Source organism: Natrix helvetica, assembly GCF_964273705.1.
Source record: "Natrix helvetica genome assembly, chromosome: 1".
NCBI classification, from domain to species: Eukaryota; Metazoa; Chordata; class Lepidosauria; order Squamata; family Natricidae; genus Natrix; species Natrix helvetica.
The window spans coordinates 354294693-354320673 of record NC_138548.1 but is presented as its reverse complement, the minus strand read 5'-3'; the positions used below and the strand labels follow the sequence as shown (position 1 = coordinate 354320673).

Below are 25981 nucleotides of genomic sequence, written 5' to 3'. Positions count from 1 at the left end.
AGAAGACTGAATGTATATTTAAATTCTGAAAAATTAATACAATGGGAAAATCAACATGTTGAAATTGATAAAAGATGGGTGGATATTTTCAGCCATTTCAAAAATGAACATATTCCATGTGAACATTTATTTATACTTGTTCAATTTACATTGTGCTGCCCTGGAACTAATGCAGCAGTTGAAAGAGTTTTTTTCAATTGCCAATGATTTTTCGACAAGTGAGAAATCGAGATTGAATGTTGATACTCTAGCTGCAGCACTTGCCGTAAAATTCAATATGAAGGATATTTCTTGTTCAGATATTTCCAATATATTGTTAGAAGATGATACATTGACAAAAATATTAATTCAATGGAAAAGTACTCATTTAAATAATAATTAACAGGCATGCAAGCATAATTACAATATAAAATGTTGCAAATGTTTTTATTATGCATATATCATATTTTAGTGTATTATTGTTGCAATGAATAAAATATTTCTTTTATTTACGATATATTTTTTCCAATTTATTTGTCCTCCTTTTCATTGTAAAAAAGTTGGTCACCTTAGATATTGGAACACTGCTATCATGTCTCCCCTAGTCCTTCTTTCTCTTAAGCTAAACATACCCACTTCCTGCAACCGTTCTTCATATGTCTTAGCCTCCAGTCCCCTAATTATCTTCGTTGCTCTTCTCTGCACTCTTTCTAGAGTCTCCACCAGTGGTGGGATTCAGCCAGTTCGCACCTATTCGGGAGAACCGGTTGTTAACTTTCTAAACAATTCGGAGAACGGGTTGTTAGAAGAAATCTTATTTTGTTTATTTCCATTTTACAAAGCTAATCCTGTAAGGAAGGCAGGAAGAAAACTTTCTGGTGTTGTTTCTAGCCTAATCTTTATTGTCCTCGCTTACAGAAACTGCCTTTCCAGTTAACCCTATTACATTTTAATAGCTAAGACAAAGCACCCATCAACATGAGTGACGTTGAGTTGGCCATGACCACCCAGTCACATGACCAACAAGCCACAGCTAGCCAGCTGGTCATTAGGGCAGAGAACCAGTTGTTAAATTATTTGAATCCCACCACTGGTCTCCACATCTTTTCTACATTGTGGTGACCAAAACTGAATGCAGTATTCCAAGTGTGGCCTTACCAAGGCATCATAAAGTGGTATTAACACTTCACGTGATCTTGATTCTATCCTTCTGTTGATGCAGCCTGGAACTGTGTTGGCCTTTTTGGCAGCTGCTGCGCACTGCTGGCTCATATTTAAATGGTTGTCCACTAGGACTCCAAGATCCCTCTCACAGTTACTACTGTTGAGCAAGGTACCACCTATACTGTACCTGTGCATTTTGTTTTTTCTTTTTTGTTTCATTTTCATTTTTGTTTATCAGGTGATTGTGGGGATGCAGCAATGGTCGTTAAGTGTGACAAAAGACACATTTTTCAGTGCCGTTGTAACTTTGAACTGTCTTTAGACTTAGACTTAGAATAACTTCATTGTCACTTTAAATGTGCACTGATCGGCATACATTAAAATGAAATTTTGTTGCCTACAGCTCTCAAAGGGTCACTACCTCCAAATTACACTACATAAACATGACAAACAAACAAAAACAAATATTATACATATATCCACATACCCACATATATGATATGACACCGAGAAACAACACAGTCTAGTTTGAGTGTATGTATGTACCATACATGGCGAGAAAAAATGAATCATTAAATGAATGTTGTACGCCGAAGAGTACCTGTAGTAGCATTACTCCCTGTCCTGCGGTTAGATATTCAAAGGTCTAGAGTCTGTCGGGGGAAGCTGTATTCTAAATTAACTTTGTCATATAGAGAACTGACATTACCCTCCCTACTCTCCATTAATGCCCTTCTGGAATCTATGAAACCAACATCTGGAGCAAAGCCTGTACTATATCACTGTATCTTTGTTCCAGCTGCTGGCTTGAAGCTCAATAATTGTCTAATCCACTTTTCTGGCCTTCCCTTCATTCCTTTCAAGGGTTGCTCTAATATTTATTGGGAGTAATAAAGTGCTTATTATCCTTATGTTTTCCTTATGTTAAGGAAATCGCTTCTCACATAAAGTCTAAGCTAGACTAATCAAATTCTCCCTGGCCTAGGTCCGTCTGTCCATCCTCCCTCCCTCCCTCCTTTCCCTCTTTCTCTTTCCTTCCTTCCTTCCTTTCACCCTCCCTCCCTCCTTCCCTCTCTCACTCCCCTCTTTCTCCTTCTTTCCTTCCTCCACACTCCCCTATTTCTCCTTCCTTCCTTCCTTCTTTCCTTCCTCCCTTCCTCCTTCCCTCTCTCACTCCCCTCTTTCTCCTTCTTTCCTTCCTCCACACTCCCTCCCCTATTTCTCCTTCCTTCCTTCCTTCCTTCCTTCCTTCCTTCCTTCCTTCCTTCCTTTCACCCTCCCTCCCTCCTTCCCTCTCTCACTCCCCTCTTTCTCCTTCTTTCCTTCCTCCACACTCCCCTATTTCTCCTTCCTTCCTTCTTTCCTTCCTCCCTTCCTCCTTCCCTCTCTCACTCCCCTCTTTCTCCTTCTTTCCTTCCTCCACACTCCCTCCCCTATTTCTCCTTCCTTCCTTCCTTCCTTCTTTCCTTCCTCCCTCCCTCCTTCCCTCTCTCACTCCCCTCTTTCTCCTTCTTTCCTTCCTCCACACTCCCCTATTTCTCCTTCCTTCCTTCCTTCTTTCCTTCCTCCCTCCCTCCTTCCCTCCCTCACTCCTCTCTTTCTCCTTCTTTCCTTCCTCCACACTCCCTCCCCTCTTTCTCCTTCCTTCCTTATTTCCCTCCTTCCTCTTTCCTTCCCTCCATCCCTCCCTATTGCTTTTTAAATACAGGCAGTCCTCAACTTACAGCAGTTCATTTAATGGCCATTCAAAGTTACAATGGCATTGAAAAAGGACTTACAACCCTTTTCACAGTTATACCCTTTGCAGCATCCCCATGATTGCGTGATCAAAGTTCAGGTGTTTGGCAACTTGTTCATACTTAATGACTGCTGCAAAAAAAAAAGTTGTATGACCATCAAGATATAGGACCGAATTGGACAGGTTCCATTATAGTCGTATGTTGAGGACTACCTGCAAATCATATACATTCTTCTCCAGCCCCACCCCATGTGTAGGAGTGGCCCTTCTGATTCACCATCCCAGAATTCCTGCCCCAAGGGGATGAATTTTCTCACCACAACGTACACTCAGCCTTAAGGAGATTAAACAGATCTCCAAATTTGAATTGTAGAAAGTGAGCACCCACCCCTCTCCTAGAAGGATGAAATATTTTGAGAAATATTAAAAAGGCAGAATATCATATTTCCCTGGAAAAGAAGCAGAGAAACGTGTTCTTGGAAAGCAGCCCCCGCTTTTCTTAATAACCCTCAGCAGATGTCAGCACTTTAGAGATAAAGAGATAGCTAGCTCTATACATAGGCAAACATTCCATGGAGCAAGCTCTGAACAAAGGTAGGATTAGCCCTCAGCCACAATAGGAATTGGGACGCGGTGGCTCAGTGGCTAAGACGCTGAGCTTGTTGATCAGAAAGGTCGGCAGTTCAGCAGTTTGAACCCCTAGCGCCGCATAACGAAGTGAACTCCTGTTACTTGTCCCAGCTTCTGCCAACCTAGAAATTTAAAAGCATGTAAAAATGCAAGTAGAAAAATAGGAACCACCTTTGGTGGGAAGGTAACAGCGTTCCGTGCGCCTTCAGCGTTTAGTCATGCCGGCCACATGACCACGGAGACGTCTTCAGACAGCGCTGGCTCTTTGGCTTTGAAATGGAGATGAGCACCGCCCCCTAGAGTCGGGAACGACTATCACATATGTGCAAGGGGAACCTTTACCTTTACAATAGGAATTGCCCAACAAGCTCCTTCGACCAACTTCCCAGACAACCTGCAGAGCCAGCTATGACTCCTGCATAGCCCCATGGGAATCTGATAAGAGCCAATAGAATACATGTTCTTGCACAGGAACAAGAATCTCAAGTTCAAACACCCCTCACTCTCAATGCCATGTGGTCAACTGCACCAGAGAACCATGTGCTTGGTGGTTCTGCTTCACCATTAAACCATCTTTCCATGTTTTCCGGTGTCTTTCTCCCGGCTTGGAATTGAACCCAGATGGATATTTCTTTTAACAGAATGAAACCGCCTGGGTTCCCCAGCTTTTTGATTTGGAAAAAGAAAAGCCCCCATCTTACAATAATACAATACAATACAATAGCAGAGTTGGAAAGGACCTTGGAGGTCTTCTAGTCCAACCCCCTGCCTAGGCAGGAAACACTATACTGTTTCAGACAAATGGCTATCCAACATCTTCTTAAAGACTTCCAGTGTTGGGGCATTCATAACTTCTGGAGGCAAGCTGTTCCACTGATTCATTGTTCTAACTGTCAGGAAGTTTCTCCTTAGTTCTAAGTTGCTTCTCTCCTTGATTAGTTTCCACCCATTGCTTCTTGCGCTATGTTCAAGTGCTTTTGAGACTAGCTTGACTCCCTCTTCTTTGTAGCAACCCCTGAGATATTGGAACACTGCTGTCTTCTCCCTAATTTTTCCCTTCTTATTTTTCGTGTTGGAGAGGCTGTTTCCTTTCCTAACTGCATGTTACAGGGGAACGGAGAGCTTTAAATCTATTTTATTGGTCTCGTTCCTGTGGCTTTCTCAGCAATCTCTCGTGCAGATGTTTATGGGGTGAAGCTTTGCAGAGCAGCAGGGGAAAATATTTCTGGTTAGTCACACAGCTAGGATTCCTTTGTTAAATGCCTGTGCCTTTTCCAGATACATGAAGCAGCCGTGATTAAATTATCACCAGGGAAGACATATGTCACACTTTAAGTGCTGGGAAAGTGATTGGGTGTCCCCCAGGACTTTGCAAATGGTCTGAATCTACGTTTTTTTAAATCCACACTGACCTCACTTAAATGCATTATGTATGTCTTTACCCCAAGGAATAGAAGTGAAGATTAAAACCAGAGGTTTAGAATATATACTTTGTAAGCCTTTGGTTTTAATCTTATCTTTTAAGGGATGCACTGCGTGGTGGTAAGAACAACAGAACTTGGTATTTTATTTTATTATTTCATTTCTTTATTTTATTTTATTTAGTAAAGGTAAAGGTTCCCCTCACCCATATGTGCTAGTCATTCCCAACTCTAGGGAGCAGTGCTCATCTCCGTTTCAAAGCCGAAGAGCCAGCGCTGTCCGAAGACGTCTCCGTGGTCATGTGGCCGGTATGACTAAACGCCAAAGACGCACGGAACGCTGTTACCTTCCCACTAAAGATGGTTCCTATTTTTCTACTTGCATTTTTTACGTGCTTTCAAATTGCTAGGTTGGCAGAAGCTGGGACAAGTAACGGGAGCTCACTCCGTTACACAGCGCTAGGGATTCAAACCGCTGAACTGCCGACCTTTCTGATCGACAAGCTCAGCGTCTTAGCCACTGAGCCACAAGGCTAAAGACATCTACTCTATATAATAATAAGTTACTACTATTATTTCACTTCTTGAATACATATATTAGACAGACAAAATGTGGCTTGGCAGTGTTTGTTTGCTTATCAGATGTTTATCCAGCCTTTATTACTTTATTAGGAACGCAATGATTCTACATAGAACTCCTTCTTCCTCCTATGTTCCCCACAATGATAACCCAATGAGGTGTGCTGGACTGAAGGAGAGTGATTGGGCCAAAGTCACCCAGCCAGTTTTCACCCCTAAGGTGGTACTAGACTTCACAGTCACCTGGCTTCTGGCCTGCTGCCTTCACCACCAGCCAAATGGGCGCCACCAAAACTGCTTAGTTCTCATTCCAAAGAAGCTTCTTTTCCTCGCTGCTGATATTGAGAAAGCTCCTTCTCTCCAATCCCAGCCATCCTCCAAGGCTGTTCCTTTGCCCGCTGAGCAAGTTCCAAGCACAGCAAGTTATACAGAGAATGTCTCTCAGCGTCTTACCTATCCCTTTTTACTTAGTGAGTTCCCTGAAATCAAGAGGCCTGTCCTCCATGTGGAATGCCTTCCAATTCTTTGATCCATGAATTGATGCTCCGTTGCCCACAGATCTCAGATTGTGCCCAGTTTGTAGACAAAAGTGTTGACCAAAAACAACAACTGGCCATTGGGTTGTGATGGGAGGCCCATCTAGCTTTCACGTGGTAGGGAATTAAAAATGCTCTGGTGGAGGAGACCATCGACCATGGAGGCCGGCCTGAGCTGGCTTCTATTTCTAACATCTTCCTCATAAAAATAAACAGAAGAAGCCAACAGAGGTGGAAAGGATGTCAAGGTTCTGCATCAATGCAGGATGTGTTAGATATCTACAACAGTACAATACAATACAATACAATAGTAGAGTTGGAAGGGACCTTGGAGGTCTTCTAGTCCAACCCCCTGCCTAGGCAGGGAACCCTATACTGTTTCAGACAAATGGCTACCCAACTTCTTCTTAAAGACTTCCAGTGTTGGGGCATTCACAACTTCTGGAGGCAAGTTGTTCCACTGATTAATTGTTGTAACTGTCAGGAAATTTCTCCTCAGTTCTAAGTTGCTTCTCTCCTTGATTAGTTTCCACCCATTGCTTCTTGTTCTACCCTCAGGTGCCTTGGAGAATAGTTTGACTCCCTCTTCTTTGTTGCAACCCCTGAGATATTGGAACACTGCTATCATGTCTCCCCTAGTCCTTCTTTCTCTTAAGCTAAACATACCCAGTTCCTGCAACCGTTCTTCATATGTTTTAGTAGATATGGTTTCATCTGGTGAGGTTGCAGGCTCGCAGCGGTGCTGGCTGGCGTGCCCCCAGGGAGGGCTCTGCGTGGCCCCTGTGGCATGTGTGCCATAGGTTTGCCATCACAGCTATATGCCATTTTCCATTTCCCAGGATGCATCAGAGAGGTTCACACTGTGAGAGGCGAAGCAACATGGGAAAATACAAGGGCCAACCTGTTTCAAGAAGCCAAGATTCCGCTTTAGCTTTATGGGTCTGCATCTGTTCTGTAAAAATCAGACTTAAGAAATATTTTGGCTTTCATCGGTATGGGAAGTTTTGTATCATCTCACGGTTCCAAATCTCTAGCAAAATTCCCTCTAATGCTATCTAATCCGGCTTGATATGGCTATGTCAATCCACCTCACTGGAATATGTAGGATAAATAGTATTCTGCCACAATTCCTTCTTTGCCTCCAAGTCACTCTAATCCAGTATTTCTCAACCATAATAACTGTAAAATGTGTGGACTTCAATGCCCAGAATTCCTCAGCCAGCTTGCTCTTGCTAAGAATTCTGAAAGGTTGTTTATTTATTAGATTTTTATCCCTACATTATTAAATAACTCTATTTGCAAAACATACAAAATGCTTCCTCCTCCTCCTCCTCCTCCTCCTCCTCCTCCTCCTCCTCCTCCTCCTCCTCCTCCTCTTTTCTACACAATAACAACTCTGTGAGGAGAGTTGGACTGAAGGAGAGAGTGGCTGGCCCAAAGTCACCCAAGCTGGCTTTCCTGTCCAAGGCAGAACTACAGCTCACAGGTTCCTGGTTTCTATGTCAACACCTTAAACCAGGGGTGGCATTCAGCCGGTTTGGACCGGTTCGGGCGAACCGGTAGTCCAGGTGAACATTTGGTCCCGCCCACCTGTCCCTGCCCTTTCCTGTCCTGTATTACCCTGTTTTTTAGCTCAAATGATACACGCGGCACAGTGGATTGCCACCGTTACCTGTTTTACTCAAAGGCACTGACATAGAAGGTAAGCTTTAAAGCTTAAAAAGGTTGTTTTTTGAATGCTGCGCCCACACAAAGCGCACACTCACCGAACCGGTTGTTAAACCGGTTGCATCCCACCACTGCCTTAACCACCACACCAAACTGGCTCTCAAGACCATAAATATCCAACTTGCCCAAATTGGGAAATGCAGCAGCAAGGATTTAGGCTAGACTGACCTCTGAAGGGACTTGCAACTTTGCACTTCTGTGAAAATGTTAATTGAGATTCCAGGTTCCCAAAGTTGTAACTATCCATCTTTCTGTTAGTCTGGGATTGGTGGACCTGTTCCATCATGTACCTCATCTTCCATCATCTACTCTACTCTTAACGCTTGTTTGTATTTCTCTCCCCAAAGTTAACATCTCTCTCCTGCCCAAAGTTAATATTTCCACTAGATATAGACCTTTCATTCTGTAGCTAGTAGCTCTAGAAGAGCCATGGGTAACTTTTCAAGGTACTTATAGGTAGGCCTCAACTTACGACCACAATTAAGCCCAAAATTTCTGTTACTAAGCGAGACAATTGCTGAGTGAGTTTTGCCCCATTTTACAATCTTTCTTGCCACAGCTTTTAAGTGAATCACTCAGTGGTGAAATCCTCTGAAGCCTGCGACCGGTTCGGTGGGTCTGCTACTGAGAGCCCGCTTTGTGCACGCACAAAGTGCCCGAGGCATACCAACGCAGTCCTAAAAAGGGAACATTTTGAAGCCTTCCAAGTCTGCAAATATTAGTAGAACAGCGAGGGTGGGGGGAATCCACTGGGCCACAAGATTTAGATTAGCTAGAAAGCAGGAAATCCAACGATTCTAGCTAATATAAATTGCGTGTCACAGCTGATCGTCGGAAATACCGGTTCGCCCGAACCTGTAGCATTTTTTTTACTATCGATTCGGATGAGCCAGTCCGAACTGGTTGCATTTCACCCCTGCCATCACTGCAGCTATTAAATTAATATCAAGGTTGTTCAGTGAATCTGGCTTTCCCATTGACTTTGCTTGTCAGAAGGTCACAAAATGAGATCACATGACCTTGGGACAAAGCAACGGTCATAAGTATGAACCAGTTGCCAAGCATCTGAATTTTGACCACACGACATGTAGGAAGGCTGCAACGGTCGGAAGTGTGAAAAACATTCATAAGTCCCTTTTTTCAGTGTTTCACTTTTTTCAGCGTCACTTTTTTCCCAGTGTCGGTCACTGAACGAACTGTTGAAAATCCAGGACTACCTGTGTTTTAGCACTCCTGAGATCAGAAAGGCAGAACTGATTCCAGAAGCACATATCTGAAATGTAACTTGAAGAATGCACAATAAAAAAAGACCCCAAACAAAACAGGTTCCAATTCTTTGACCAGGACTGTTTAACAGAATATGATCGACAAAGTCACAATTGTTGTGGTTAATGCTGCCTCCATATGTACGCACATCGGCGGTAGCTGGCCTGCATCTTGCAATCTTTCAGCAACGCTGTCAGTACCCCGTTTTTTGCCTTGGGGCTTCCTGCCCCACCACACCCCTCTTGGAAGCAAAACAAAACCTTGTGTTTATCCAAGCAAAACGCGCAAAAGGATAGGTCCCAGATCCAAATTAAACAGCCCGTCCATCTTAATTCGGCTGTAAGCAGTTCTTTGACTCAGGAAACAGAGCTCTCTTGATTAAGAGCTTATAAACAGCCAACGCTAATGCTGCCCTTCAGATCAAAGCAAACCCAGCTTCAGTCTGGATTCCAGCCAGATATCTGTCTGTCTGCCTCTCAATTTCAAACAGTATTTAAGACACTCCTCCCAAAAGGATGAGGAAAAAGAGATCACCTTTACAGCTTTCTCTTTAGAGACCTCAGCTGTCCTTAGCAAGGACAGCTTTCATACATTTATAAATGGGTTCAATCTCATATAATATAGCATAACCGAGGCTTGTTTATTCAGTACTTTCCCCCTGCCCTAGTTCTCCATTAAATTAAACGGCCTAGTAGTTAGTAGGGGTTTGTGGAGAAACTTGAAAGTACTAAAATAACTCTCAGATGGCATTAAATCAGAGGCAGTATTCAGCAAGTTCTGACCAGTTCTGGAGAACCGGTAGCAGAAATTTCGAGTAGTTCAGAGAACCGGTAAATACCACCTCTGGCTGGCCCCACCCCCATCTATTCTCTGCCTCCCGAGTCCCAGCTGATCCGGAAGGAATGGAGATTTTGCAGTATCCTTCCCCTGGAGTGGGGAGGGAATGGAGATTTTACAGTATTCTTTCCCTGTCACGTTCACCATGCCACGCCCACCTAGCCATGCCACGCCCAACTGGGAGCAAAAAATTTTGAATCTCACCATTGCACTAGATCCCCTATTTTGGGTGAGAAGTAGGAATTTTAAAAATGCATTAGATTTCTTTTACCCCACCTTTGCTATTTTATAAATCCCTCAAGGCAGCAAAAAGTTTATTTATTTATTTTAATGTAAATTATTTATAATTTAAATAAGAGAGCCAGTTTGGTCTAAAGGTTAAGGTGCTGGGCTAGAAACCAGGAACCCGTGAGTTCTCGTCCTGCCTTAGACATGAAAGCTGGCTGGGTGAATTTGGGCCAGTCGCTTTCTCTCAGCACAACCCACCTCACAGGTTACTTGTTGTGGAGAAAATAGGAGGAAAGAGTTACTTACAAAGGCAGGGTAAAATCCTAATAAATAAATAAATAATATTGCTTTGTAAGTATGGTAACTCAAGGCAGCTAACACACATAGATTTTATGTAACAAATTATTGAGAATATTTGGCTAATGAATTTTACAAATAAATAAATAAATAAAAATAAATAAACAGACATGAAAAGTTTTGAATTGTCTCTGATATCTGCTTTAGTCAGCGGTGGGATTCAAAAATGTTTAGTACTGATTCTGTGGGCGTGGCTTGGTGGGCGTGGCAGGGGAAGGATACTTTAAAATCCCCATTCCCTCCCCACTCCAGGGGGAAGGATACTGCAAAATCCTCATTCCCTCCCACTCCAGGGGGAAGGATACTGCAAAATCCCCATTCCCTCCCACTCTAGGGGGAAGGATACTGCAAAATCCTCATTCCCTCCCACTCCAGGGGGAAGGATACTGCAAAATCCCCATTCCCTCCCACTCCAGGGGGAAGGATACTGCAAAATCCTCATTCCCTCCCACTCCAGGGGGAAGGATACTGCAAAATCTCCATTCCCTCCCACTTCAGGGGGAAGGATACTGCAAAATCCCCATTCCCTCCCACTGCAGGGGGAAGGATACTGCAAAATCCTTATTCCCTCCCACTCCCGGGGGAAGGATACTGCAAAATCCTCATTCCCTCCCACTCCAGGGGGAAGGATACTGCAAAATCCTCATTCTCTCCCACTCCAGGGGGAAGGATACTGCAAAATTCTCATTCCTTCCCCATCAGCTGGAACTCGGGAGGCAGATAATAGATGGGGGTGGGGCCAGTCAGAGGCGGTATTTACCGGTTCCCCGAACTACTCAAAATTTTCGGTACCGATTCTCCTGAACTAGTCAGAACCTGCTGGATACCGCCTCTGTCTTTAGTCCTGCCTCACAGGCTCTTTTCCCTGGGGGTTGTGACTTTTACCACAAACATGCTTGCCTGTGTTAGTAGTTTATGTGTGATCACTGGAGTGGAGGGGGGGAGAGTTTAAGCCCACAAAATTACATACTTAGGGGAAATTCTTCCTGTGTGGCTAACGTTTTCCAAAACCACATCTTAAACTGATTAGTGTGATTGTACAAATCATCCGGATTTGTCTATATAATTTTTTTTCTTCCTCTTCTCATAACATGAGGAATAACCTAGTGAAATTGACCAGGACTGCATTGAGTTGAGGAAAAATTAAATCTTTCAAACCCCATATAACCAACTTATCAAGGCCACAGATTTTTTTGATGGCCCATGAAATAGCCTTTTTTTAAAAAAAAAATCACACAAGCTGTATTTATATTACAACTTTCATTCTAATGATGAAATATGTGCATTCCGTTCTTTGTAAAGATCATTGTTGCTGTTTTTCAGCATTACCAGAGGATGATGTGATCTGGGCTTTGGGGGAGTTATGAAGAGCGTGGAAGAAAAGGAAAATCTATCTTTTGTCATGCGTAACATTAAAAACTTGGCTCGTTATCCATAACTGATGGGGATGATAGTCTGCAAAAACAAGAAGTAAACTATTTACTGAGCCAATGACAAATTAATGCATGGAATTTGCTCGGATAGTCATTGCCACAGATGACTTTTTAACAGGCTTAGAGAAGAAATATGTGGATGTGGAAAAATTGTGTTAGGAGAGATAAATTCTTGCCTGGACTACTGCAATGCTCTCTACATGGGACTGCCCTTGAAGTGCACCCAGAGGCTTCAGCTGGTCCAGAATGCGGCTGCGCGGGTTATCATGGGGGTACCTAGGTGCTCCCATGTTACACCCCTTTTAGGTGGCCTGCACTGGTTGCCGGTTGTTTTCCGGGTGCGATTCAAGGTACTAATTATGACCTTTAAAGCGCTCCATGGCTTAGGCGCAGGGTACCTGCGAGACCACCTACTGCCACCAGTAGCCTCCCACCATCCAGTGCGATCCCACAGAGTCGGTCTCCTCAGGGTGCCGTCGGCCAGACAGTGTTGGCTGGTGACTCCCAGGGGGAGAGCTTTCTCTGTGGGAGTGCCTTCCCTCTGGAATGAGCTGCCCCCGGAGCTTCGCATAATCCCTGACCTTCGGTCCTTCCGACGCGCCCTAAAAATTTGGCTTTTCCAGCAAGCCGGCCTGGCCTGAACAAAATAAAATAAATGATTGATTTAATTGTTAATTTTAATCTAATTTTTAAAATGTTATTGTTAATATTAATTGGGTTTGTTTTTGGATACTCTATCTAATTTCCTTTTTAACTTTTGTAAGATGTGTTTTTTTTTAATGTTGTACGCCGCTCTGAGTCCTTTGGGAGAAGGGCAGCATATAAATCCAATAAACAAACAAACCGATAAATAGCATTGGCAGAATTCATCCCTGCCACCTTTAAGTATCTCTAGCAGGGATAGGCAACTTGGTGCCCTCTGAATAGCAATAGCTCTTAAACTAATACGGGTACACCTCGACTTGCAACAATACATTTAGTGACAGTTCGAAGTTACAACGGCACTGAAAAAAATGACTTATGGCCATTTCCCCACACTTACGACCATTGCAGCATCCCCACGGTCACGCGATTTTACATTCAGATGCATGACGACTGATTTATGATGGTTGCAGTGTCCTGGAGTCATGCGATCACCTTTTGCGACTTTCCCACAAGCAAAATCAATGGGGAAGCTACAATCACTTAACAACTGTGTTACTAATTTAACAACTGCAGTGATGTCGCTCAACAAATGGGGCAAGGAAAGTCGTAAAATGGGACAAAATAAACTTAACTAGTTTCTCACTTAGTGTCTGACCTAGGCTTCCCAAGAACATGAAGCAAACTCCTGGTCCCAACAAAAAAAAAAAAACCCTTTTATTAATTTACTGTGAATTCTGCTCACTCACATACAGCAAAGTCTTTCAAGGGAGGAGTTACAGTCACAGACCTTATCTGGCCAGGCCGATGTCTGCAATTTTGGCAAGGAGCCTCGGAGAGTCATGAGCCAATTAAGTGAACTAATTGTCTCCTGCAAACTCCACTCCCCTTTCGCTCCTCATTTATTTCCTCTGGGAGTGGCCATTCACTGTTCACATGTGGCTTTACTCCAGAGGTGGGTTGCTCCCAGTTCGTTCCGTCTCGGTTGAACCGGTAGTGGCAGCGGCGGTGAGGCTCCGCCCACCTGCCCGGACGCTTCTGCGCATGCGCACAAACCGGTAGTAAACTAGTTAGCAACCCCCCACTGCCTTACTCCCAAGTTGACCCCTGTTCTTTAGCTGTTCTCTTCGGCTGGCAACTCTGCGCATACGCATAATGGGAACAGGCTCCAGTTGTTCGTTTGCCTCACTGATGTCTGACTCTGAAGGCAGCTGATAACTGGCATATGGCTCTGGCCCCCTGTGCCTCCGACATAGCCCCTTCATCAGAGGCTTCCCCAGACTCCAGGATTGACCCATGTTCCTCCCCAACTTCCTCACTGTCTGAATCTGCTGCCAGATCCGCTGTCCACTGGCGGGCCACAACACTTAGTAACAATATAAATTTTGGGCTCAATTGTGGTCGTAAGTCAAGGACTGTCTATATACCACCCCATAGTGAATTGGGGGATTTTTTGAGTGGTTTCTAATGTCAGCATTTTACCCCCAACAATCTGGGTTCTCATTTTACCTCATTTAACTGCTTTAGAGTCCAACTCTTAGAAACATCAGTCAATGAGAAGAAGTTATGAACATTGTGGTGTAAACCAGGGCTTTTCAACCTTAGCAATCTGTGGATTTGAACTCCCAGAAATTCTTAGCAATGGCCATGCTGGCTGGGGAATTCTGGGAATTGAAGTCCACACCTCTTCAGGAGATTAAATTTGAGGAACACTGATCTGAATCATCTGGAAAGAAGACTACCTAACGTTTACCAAATTGTTACTTGGTGACACTGGAGGAAAAGAACGAGAAGGCAAATTTACAGGCAAAGTTAAGAGAAGCGAAGTTAATCACATCGTGAATTGATCTAAAGGTTAGATTTCCAAACGACAAATTATGGTAGATGTCACCAGAAAGCTTTACCCATTTAGATTCTGCTCAATGGTGAAATTCAATTTTTTTCCCCTACCAGTTCTGTGGGCGTGGCTTGGTGGGCGTGGCAGGGGAAGGATACTGCAAAATCTCCATTTCCACCCCACTCTGGGGCCAGCCAGAGGTGGCATTTGCCGATTCTCCGAACTACTCAAAATTTCCGCTACCGGTTCTCTAGAACCTGTCAGAACTTGCTGAATTTTACCCCTGATTCTGCTGTACGGGTAGTTCTCGACTTTCAACAGTTCTTTTAGTGACCCTTCAAAGTTACAGTGGCATTGAAAAAAAAGTGACTTATGGCTGTTCTTCGCACTTAGGACTGTGGCAGCATCCCCATGGTCAAGTGGGCAAAATTCAGCCGCTTGGCAACTCATATTTATGACGGTTCACTGGGATCAACTGATCACCTTTGGTGACCTTCTGACAAGCAAAGTCCACAGGGAAGTCAGATCCACTTAACAACCATGTTACTAACAACAACTTGTTATTTGTTATCCCTATTCAACTTAACCAGCTTCAAATCAAGAGTTTTGTTATCGTTTCTAAACCACAGGATGCAGTGCTAGATTTTCCACTAAAAAAACCTGCTTCTTATCCCAATGTAATAAAGGTAAAGGTTCCCCTTGCACATTTGTGTTAGTCGTTCCCGACTCTAGGGGGCGGTGCTCATCTCCGTTTCAAAGCTGGAGCCAGCGCTGCCTGAAGACATCTCCGTGGTCATGTGGTTGGCATGACTAAATACTGAAGGCGCATGGAACGCTGTTACCTTCCCACCAAAGTGGTCCCTATTTTTCTACTTGCATTTTTTACGTGCTTTCAAACTGCTAGGTTGGCAGAAGCTGGGACAAGTGACAGGAGCTCACTCCGTTTTTTGCGGCGCTAGGGATTCGAACCGCTGAACTGCCGACCTTTCTGATCAACAAGCTCATCGTCTTAGCCATTGAGCCACAAGGCTAAAGACATCTTCTCTATATAATAAGAAGTTACTACTATTATTTCACTTCTTGAATACATATGAATGTGGCTTTGGAGAAAAACACATTCAAAGCCAAAGAGCCACCGCTGTCCGAAGACGTCTCCATGGTCATGTGGCCGGCATGACTAAACCCCAAAGACACACGGAATGCTGTTACCTTCCCACTAAAGGTGGCTCCTATTTTTCTACTTGTATTTTTTACGTGCTTTCAAATTGCTAGGTTGGCAGAAGCTGGGATAAGTAACGGGAGCTCACTCCGTTACACAGCACTAGGGATTCAAACCTCTGAACTGCCGACCTTTCTGATCGACAAGCTCAGCGTCTTAGCCACTGAGCCACAAGGCTAAAGACATCTACTCTATATAATAAGAAGTTACTACTATTATTTGACTTCTTGAATACATATAATAGACAGACAAAATGTGGCTTTGCAGTGTTTGTTTGCTTATCAGATGTTTATCCAGCCTTTATTACTTCATTAGGAATGCAATGATTCTACATAGTACTCCTTCTTCCTCCTATGTTCCCCACAATGATAACCCAATGAGGTGTGCTGGACTGAAGGAGAGTGATTGAGCCAAAGTCATCCAGCCAGTTTTCACCCCTAAGGTGGCACTAGACTTCACAATCACCTGGTTTCTAGCCTGCTGCCTTCACCACCAGCCAAATGGGCTCCACCAAAACTGCTTAGTTCTCATTCCAAAGAAGCTTCTTTTCCTCGCTGCTGATATTGAGAAAGCTCCTTCTCTCCAATCCCAGCCATCCTCCAAGGCTGTTCCGTTGCCGGCTGAGCAAGTCCCAAGCACAGCAAGTTATACAGAGAATCTCTCTTTCCGTGCCATTTCCGTAGAAAGCTGAGAGGCCTGGCCGATGCCCCGCAAATACCTGCACATACAAACAAGGTTTCTGTCTCGCCCCTTTCTCCTCCAACAGACTTTCCCTCCCCCAGCCCCCCTTCCAGTCTTTCGGGCTCACATTCAAAAGGCCAGTCCTGAGACGGACTCGCCCCAGCTGACGCTGTTGAAGCAGGTTTGTCCAGAGAGGCCGACCGTATCCAATCAAATAAGCTAAATCAAATCAAAGTAAAGTAGTCATCCAGCATTGGTTAGAGCTGGAATTCCTGGACCGCTTTTCCAGCAATCCCCAAGTGGCTCTGTTCCTTAGGAATAAAATATACACAGCAACAGTCTTCAATATACACAGCTACAGACCAGGGGTGGGTTCCTGCCAGTTCTAACCTCTTCTATAGCAGAGGTTCCACAAATCTACAGTGCCGTTTAGAACCGGTTCCAGCTCCCTCCCCCCGCCCGTCTGTACATCATCAAGATGAAGAGCGAGAGGAGGAATTCTGGGAGTTGAAGTCCACAAGTCTTAAAGCTGTCAAGTTTGAACACCCCTGGGGTTTTTTTTCCTAAAGGCTTAGGGGTGCAAGGGTATTGTAACTTGACAGCTTTAAGACCTGCGTGTTTCAAATGCCAAAGTTTTTGAGCCAACATTTTGGTTGCTAAGCAAAAGCGTTGTTAAATGAGTTTCACCACATTTTACAAGTTGGCCACGCCCACCCAGTCACATGGCTGGCAACCCACTCCCACCCAGCCATATGGCAGCAAGCCACTCCCACAAAGCAGGCCACACCTACAGAAGAGGTTCTAAAAAAATTTGAAACCCACCACTGCTACAGACTGTTCTTTCTACATATTAACGATTCACCTGTGGAGGTAGTTAGCAGCATCAAGTTTCTGGGCAGTATAGAAACAGACAGATAGACAGATAGACAGATAGACGGATAGACGGATAGACAGATAGACAGACAGACAGACAGACAGACAGACAGACAGACAGACAGACAGATAGATCATATGAAGAATGGTTGCAGGAACTGGGTATGTCTAGTTTAATGAAAAGAAGGACTAGGGGAGACATGATAGCATTGTTCCAATATCTCAGGGGTTGCCACAAAGAAGAGGGAGTCAAACTATTCTCCAAGGCACCCGAGGATAGAACAAGAAGCAATGGGTGGAAACTAATCAAGGAGAGAAGCAACTTAGAACTGAGGAGAAATTTCCTGATAGTTAGAACAATTAATCAGTGGAACAGCTTGCCTCCAGAAGTTGTGAAAGTCCTAACACTGGAAGTCTTTAGGAAGATGTTGGATAGCCATCTGTCTGAAATGGTGTAGGGTTTCCTGTCTGGGCAGGGGGTTGGACTAGAAGACCTCCAAAGTCCCTTCCAACTCTGCTATTGTTTGGTATTGTAAGATAGGTGATAGATAGATAGATAGATAGATAGATAGATAGATAGATAGATAGATGGATGGATGGATGGATGGATGGATGGATGGATGGATGGATGGATGGATGGATAGATAGATAGATAGATAGATAGATGATAGATAGATGATAGATAGATGATAGATAGATAGATAATACATACATACATACATACATACATACATACATACATACATACATACATACATACAAGTGCTATACTATACCGACTCAAAATTGACCCATCTGCTAATTTCCTCCTGTCTTCCAATTTCACATCTCTTTGTCTCATGAAACCCAACACCACAAACATCTTCACTGACCAGGTTAAGACTAGAGGAATAAGATTTAAGACTGACAGGGAGCACCCATCAAGTTATTTCCCCTCCTCAAAGGCAGCACTATTAAAAATGCTGGTCTATGACTATTTTTTTTTATTTAATGACCCTGTAATCCCTTGCATTAGGCGACTGAATGGAGCTGAGCATTTACTGGCCTGATGCCCTTTCTGATGCCAACACAGAATTCACAGCAATTACTCATTGCGCCCGAAGAGAGAAATATCTGCCACTATCTAAGATAAAACTCACAGCCTCTTGATTGTGAGGTGACAGCTCCACCTCTCGGCCGCCATGCTGCTCTGGCCTATGATTTTAATAAAAATTGGGTTTATTTATTTATTAATATTCCACTTTTATTCATCTTATAAATGACTCAAGGAGGCAAACATAGCTAGAACAAGAGCTCACAGTCTCCCACTTTCTAGCCTGATGCTTTAAAGATCAGAGCAAACTTGCTCTTGATTTGATTGGGTATGTCTAGTTTAATAGAAAGAAGGGCTAGGGGAGACATGACAGCAGTGTTCCAATATCTCAGGGGTTGCCACAAAGAAGAGGGAGTCAAACTATTTTCCAAGGCACCTGAGGGTAGAACAAGAAGCAATGGGTGGAAACTAATCAAGGAGAGAAGCAACTTAGAACTGAGGAGAAACTTCCTGACAGTTAGAACAATTAATCAGTGGAACAGCTTGCCTCCAGAAGTTGTGAATGCCCCAACACTGGAAGTCTTTAAGAAGATGTTGGATAGCCATTTGTCTGAAACGGTTATAGGGTTTCCTGCCTAGGCAGGGGGTTGGACTAGAAGACCTCCAAGGTCCCTTCCAACTCTGCTATTGTGTTATTGTATTGTATTGATTTGATTTATTAGTTTGCTAACCTCTCTACGCAGAGATTGAAAGGGGAATGCTCATAGCAAGGGGTGTGGTTACAGGCAAGGTCTTAGCAAGGAAAATTTTGATATTTCTATTGGGAAATGTCGGTGATCAGTGCCAAATAACCTGAAGGCTGATCCCATTCAAACCATGCAGATCCACCCAGCACGTTTTCCTCTTTTATCAGAAACCTAGCTGGCTAAACCTCACTTCCGAGTTCAAATCCTTCCATTGTGCGTCATTTTGTTTTTTGAAGTGTGTGTGTGTGTGTGTGAGAGAGAGAGAGAGAGAGGGGGGGGAGGGGGGGAGAGGGAGAGGGAGAGAGAGAGATAAAAATAAGATTGCAGCTGTAAGCTGTAGTCTCATTATTTGGACAAATCAATTTAGTCAGAATTGCTTTCAAGGGTGATCTGCCCCCCTGTGAACACACTCATGGTTATACATTTTAAAAAGCATTTTTAAAAGAATACTTTGGAGCTGGGTTTCTCAACGTTACCAACTTTAAGATTGGTGGGCATCTCATAGAATTCCCCAGCCAGCTTCGTTTGTATTAGTTTTTAATATTGTAATTAAAATCTATCCATCTCTCTCTCTCTCTCTCTCTCTCTCTCTCTCTCTCTCTCTCCCTCCCTCCCTCCCTCCCTCCCTCCCTCCCTCCCCCTTCCCCTTCCCCTTCCCCTTCTCTTGTCTGTCTGTCTATTACCTATCACCTATCTATCAGCCAGCCATCCATCCATCCATCCATCCATCCATCCAGCCAGCCAGCCAGCCAGCCAGCCAGCCAGCCATCCATCCATCCATCCATCCATCCATCCATCCATCCATCCATCCATCCATCCATCCATCTATCTATCTATCTATCTATCTATCTATCTATCTATCTATCATCTATCCTTATCCATCATGGCCTAATGCAGATGTTTCATCATCCAACTCAGTGACATCTTCATTGCTTTAGAGCAAGCCCCATCCTCCTTTGCCCTGAAGATGTGACCTCGAAAGGTAATGAAACGTCTGCATGAAAACAACTAAGCTCAGAGAGCACCAAAGATTTCCAAATTCAACCCTGCAAGTCAATACAGACTTTCTTCTCTTGGAACCCTATTGACCTGCCCACTTGCCCAAATTTCGTGAGGACCTCTTCCCATCTGGACTCAAAGTCTATACAGTATTTGCAAAGTATGTTTACTGCCTTTGAAGGTAGAGGTCCTGCATGGGGCCATCCAGAATGGGGCAACCCTAACAAATCATCAAGGAGAGGCACGGTGGCTCAGTGGCTAAGACGCTGAGCTGGTCAATCAGAAAGGTCGACAGTACGGCGGTTCGAATCCCTACTGCTGCGTAACAGAGTGAGCTCCCGTTACTTGTCCCAGCTTCTGCCAACCTAGCAGTTCGAAAGCACGTAAAAATGCAAGTAGAAAAATAGGGGCCACCTTTGGTGGGAGGGTAGCAGCGTTTCGTGCGCCTTTGGTGTTGAGTCATGCTGGCCACATGACCACAGAGACATCTTTGGACAGCGCTGGCTCTTTGGCTTTGAAATGGAGATGAGCACCGCCCCCTAGAGTCAGGAACGACTAGCGCAAATGTGCAAGGGGAATCTTTACATTTACCTTTAACAAATCATCATCATGATGGGCAACTAATAATAATTCATTTATTTGGCATGGATTTGAGCATAAGGCACGGAAACTTTGCAACACCTTTACAGACAGTTAAGCTGAACCACTTGTTCCCAGATATCTGGCAAATATTAATCAATTAATCAGTGGAACAGCTTGCCTCCAGAAGTTGTGAATGCCCCAGCATTGGAAGTTTTTAAGAAGATGTTGGATAGCCATTTGTCTGGAACGGTACAGGGATTCCTGCCTAGGCAGGGGGTTGGACTAGAAGACCTCTAAGGTCCCTTCCAACTCTGCTGTTGTATTGTATTGTATTACACAGAGGAGTCCCTCTTCTCCTACCCCATCCATTTGCAAATACCTCTATCCACTGAGAGTAAATTGCTTTGCTGGATCAGAATAAGTTAGGCACTAATACCAATCTATGAGGTACTAATACCACTCTATCAAACTTTAGTGAGGCCACACCTAGAATACTGCATCCAGTTTTGGTCACCACACTATAAAAAAAGATGTTGTGACTCTAGAAAGAGTGCAAGAGAAGAGCAACAAAGAGGATTAGGGGACTGGAGGCTAAATCACATGATTAACGGTTATAGGAACTGGGCATGGCTAGATTATTGAAGAGAAGGACCAAGGGTGACATGATAGCAGTCTTCCAATATTTGAGGAGCTGCCATAGAGAGGAGGGGGGTCAAGCTATTTTCCAAAGCACCTGAAAGCCAGACAAGTAATAATGGATGGAAACTGATCAAGAAGAGATTCAACCTAGAAATAAGGAGAAATTTTCTGACAGAACAATCAACCAACGGAACAGCTTGTCTTCAGACGTTGTGGGAGCTACCTCACTGAAGCTTCATCAAAAAGAGACTGGACTGCCATCTGTCAGAAATGGTGTAGGGTCTCCTGCTTCGGTGGTGGTGGGGGTTGGACTAGATGACCTACAAGGTCCCTTCCAACTCTTTTAATCTGTTAAAAAGTTTCACATTCACGTGGAACGGTGTTTCTGAAGCTCAGCAAGTTTAAGATGTGTGGATTTCAACATCCCAGAATTCCCCGGCCAGCTGAGTTGTGTTAGACTCAAAATACCTCCTCATAATGAAGGAATGCTAGCCAAACTCCAGCCTTTAAATCCAGAAAAATTACTAGCAAAAGCCTAGAAGAGTTTAAGCTTAGAAGAGTGACTACAAAAAAAAATTCTTTTTAACTAGCCAGGGACTAGCAGAGGAAGCACTGTGCCCTTCACATCAACTCTTAGCTAGCTCTCTTATGATGCAGAGATCACTTCCAATAGTCCATATTGTCTGAATGATGGGAGATCCAGCTAGGTGGACTGATTTTGAAAAATCCAAGAGGATCAGACCTGTTTAATACTGGGATGAGGGGCCACCAGGAAATCCAAAGACTGAGGCAAAAAAAGCATTCTGGTACAAGCGGTGGCAAACTACAATATGTCATTGCTACAGAAAGTTTGCAATCAGCAGGAGCTGAGCTCAAAAACAAAGAGTTGGGGATTATTACTACTAGATCTATTATTGTTACTAAGAGGAAGTTTACTCATCTGTGTGAGACCCGGTAAAGTCTTATTGCAAACCACAAATTAATACAGATATTAATTTCTTCTCCATCTCCCTGATAGGTCATTTTTCTGTATTTTGATGATCTTTTTTGCGTTATTAGCCGATCCACCCTCAAGGGGAACCTCTCACTCATTCTGCTCGCTTTTAAAATTAATTTTACAATCTTTCTCCCCCTGCCTAGCTCTGCCTCTAAAACATCATATCTTTCAAATCTTATTTTAGCGCTCCTCACTTTTTCTCCTCACTGGCAGCTCTCTATCTCTTCCTCAATTTCTTTTTCTGTGATCCTCTGACCTGTGGTCAGGGATGATGGGATTTGGAGTCGTATGTACTCTTCCCCTCTCTGTCCTGTTAAGCAGTTGCCTGTCATTTTCCTCTGCTATCTTCTACCTCAATGCTTCCCAAACCTGGGTAAATGATCTCAAATGAGGTAAAATTAATTTTTTCTTTGAGTCACAACATTCAAATCCTTTTCCCAATCAGAACAGAGACATTTAGGCAATGACTTTTCGATATGTGATTTTGGCTGATGAAGAAAAGGGCTTAGGAAGTACCGTTCTATCTATAAAGGAGAATATTTGTAGCTCAGGGTTGACCTAAGGGGACCTTGGTCCTTTAGTGGCTAGCACTGATGATGTTACCAAGTTTGGGTAATGAAACGACGCAAGAAAACAACTAAGCTCAAAGACCATCTAGGATCCCTTTTTACATGCTGGTCTATCTAACTTGATGTTTCTCAAATTTGGCAACTTTAAGATATGTAGACTTCTACTCCCAGAATTCCCCAGCCAGCCAGCTGGGATGTGTGAACTGGCTGGGGAATTCTGGGGGCTGAAGTCCACATATCTTAAAGTTGTCAAGTTTGAGAAACACGGATTCACTTATCTATTTTCATTGGTTTTTCCCTCTTCTCTCTTTCCAGCTTCTAGCATTCTTTTGTCAATATTTTTAAAAACTTAGTGGCACAGAGGAAATTGGGGTAAGGTTTCCCTTGCGCATATATGCTAGTCGTTCCCGACTCTAGGGGGCGGTGCTCATCTCCATTTCAAAGCCGAAGAGCCAGTGCTGTCTGAAGACGTCTCCGTGGTCATATGGTTGGCATGACTAAATGCCGAAGGCGCACAGAACTCTGTTACCTTCCCACCAAAGGTGGTTCCTATTTTTCTACTTGCATTTTTACATGCTTTTGAACTGGTAGGTTGGCAGAAGCTGGGACAAGTAACAGGAGCTCACCCCACTATGCAGTGCTAGGGATTCGAACCGCCAAACTGCCGACCTTTCTGATTGACAAGCTCAGTGTCTTAGCCCCTGAGCCACCGTGTTCCTTATGAAATTGGGGCAAACTGTATTTATATTCACACTGATCTTCCTTCTATTCCACTTTCTTCCCTCTCTTTCCTTTTTATAACTCTGCTAACTTAACTCCATCCAAGCAAATTTATTGTTTTATCTATATATATAGAAAAGCCAGGCTTAGCCATAACACAGAAAGAGTTTGATATTGTTCAGACAAATAAATATTGATACATTTTATTCAAAGACAGCATCTATCACCAGCTACCGCACATTTCCTTACTAAAGTCATGAAATCTTATGCCTTTGAATTAAATATGTTCATTTGAAAAGATGCTACCATACTTCTGATTTTGAGCTCTCTCTGTAACTGATAACTGCTCATATTTATACAGTACAATTACCGCATAAATAAATGCAGTTAATTACTACAAAATATCTTCCGCTTTGCGTCTGCTCTTTTTTTCTGTCTCTCTCGCCCCACAAATTAGATTATTCTACTTAATCTCTGAATCAAAAGAACATTTAAAAAAACAACACCTTTGAGATTAGATCTGCCTTCATACTACAAATTAGATGCTCCTGGAAGTTCTAATATCAGAAAAGTGCCTGGAAAGTCAGGATAACAGAACAACAGAATAACAGAGTTGAAAGGGATTTTAGAGGTCTTCTAGTCCAACCCCCTGCTCATACAGGAGACCCTATGCCATTTCAGACAAATGGCTGTAAAATCTTTTCTTTAAAACCTCCATTGATGGAGCGTCTACAACTTCTGGAGGTGAGCCATTCCGCTGATTAATTGTTCTCCCTGTCATGAAATTTCTCCTTAGTTCTAGGCTGCTTGATTTGTTTTCATTTATTATTTCTTGTCCTGCCTTCAGGTGCTTTGTAGAATAGGTTGACCCCCTCTTCTCTGTGGCAGCGCTTCAAATATTGGAACACTCCAATCATGTCCCCCCATTTCCCAAATAGGACCAGTCCAGTTCCACTTAGCTGGGACTGCGGATAGCTTCAGAACATCAAATGTTCTCCATCCACATTTCAAAGCTCATCTTCACTAGATTAACATATCTTGCAAATGGCAGTTCCTTAGGCTAGCTCTGGGTTCGATCAGGTACCCCGGGCTGAATTCTGTTTCGGGGAGCCTTCAAACTTCCTTTCCCTGTGCTCATTTTCACTGTCTCTCTTCACCTCCTCTCATTCAAACATTTTCTCTATCCATCATCCTAATTTAGCGCTCTCTGGCTCTCTTCACACAAATGTCACTTTGATTAGACAAAAGAAAGGAAGAGAGCTAACATCTGTGCCTCAAACATCTGGATCTCCCTCCCCGGGTCTTGATCTTACTCCATCAACGCTTTATAGTGTCTTTTCATTTGTTGCCATGTCCCATTGTGCCCAGGAACTCATCACTTTACCAAAAAAAAAAAAATCTCCATAATGACCCTTTGCAAGTTCCCTCCTTTACGGTGAAATGGGATTTCCTCTGTCACCCTCCCTGCCCTCCGCAGTATCCACTCCTTGCAGGTTTCCCGTCTTACTTGCAAAAAGTTGGATGCTCAGGCTGGAACAGAGACCATTCCGTCACTCGCTGCTGCCTCGGCCGACTGTTTCACTCCTTCGTTCTTTCTCTTGACGGCGTCTCTGCCCTGGAGAGAGGAGGAGACAACCTTCTGGCCATCGGATTTCCTGGCTCAGAGCAGCCCTGGCGTGAGAGCAAGCATATGTGCCTCACAAGTGTGTGTGTGTGTGTGTGTGTGTGTGCAACGCACACATACAAACCCACACCCAAAACTCATTCACTCCCTCTTTGGTTTGGAATCAGCGAGCAGCAGCGCCTGACACAATTGCCATGAGATCATACATGGGAATGGCTGATAACCATCTTGGCATTCGAGGAAGAAGGATGCTTGGGAAGGCCTCTTCTTCCAACACTCTTGGCCTTTTTCTTTTTTTTTTTCTTTTTTTTGTTTGGTTCTCCTCTACCCTCCTTCACCGGTTGCATCCGGACTCTGAATGGTGTCCTTATATCTATCAAAACTTTGGATCAGAGTAACAGTCTTGGAAGGGATTTTGAAGGTCTTCTAGTCCAACCCCGTTCTTAGGCAGGAAACCCTACACCACTACAGACAAATGGTTATCCAACATCTTCTTAAAGACTTCCAGTGTTGGGGCATTCACAACTTCTGGAGGCAACTTCTGTTCCACTGATTAATTGTTCTAACTGTCAGGAAGTTTCTCCTCAGTTCTAAGTTGCTTCTCTCCTTGATTAGTTTCCACCCATTGCTTCTTGTTCTACCCTCAGGTGCCTTGGAGAATAGTTTGACTCCCTCTTCTTTGTGGCAACCCCTGAGATTTTGGAACACTGCTATCATGTCTCCCCTAGTCCTTCTTTCTATTAAACTAGACATACCCACTTCCTGCAACTGTTCTTCATATGTTTTAGTCTCCAGTCCCCTAATCATCTTTGTCGCTCTTCTCTGCACTCTTTCTAGAGTCTCCACATTTCAACATGACACATAAACATCTCTCTTCCTCTCTGCCTTGCCATGGCTCCCTCTGGATCATGTCTAAGAGCTCTT

The 25981-nt window shown here is 43.7% G+C and overlaps 1 protein-coding gene across 1 annotated transcript in view; it reads right to left on the bottom strand.

Annotated features, from left to right (window-relative positions):
• The window catches only part of TNXB (tenascin XB), a 159540-nt gene extending 134514 nt beyond the window's left edge, over positions 1-25026 (bottom strand). Inside the window, exon 1 of the mRNA XM_081939432.1 lies at positions 24941-25026. The gene's annotated coding sequence lies outside the window, so the exon portion shown is untranslated. The remainder of the gene's footprint in view (positions 1-24940) is intronic.
• Between the last annotated feature and the right edge of the window lie 955 nt (positions 25027-25981).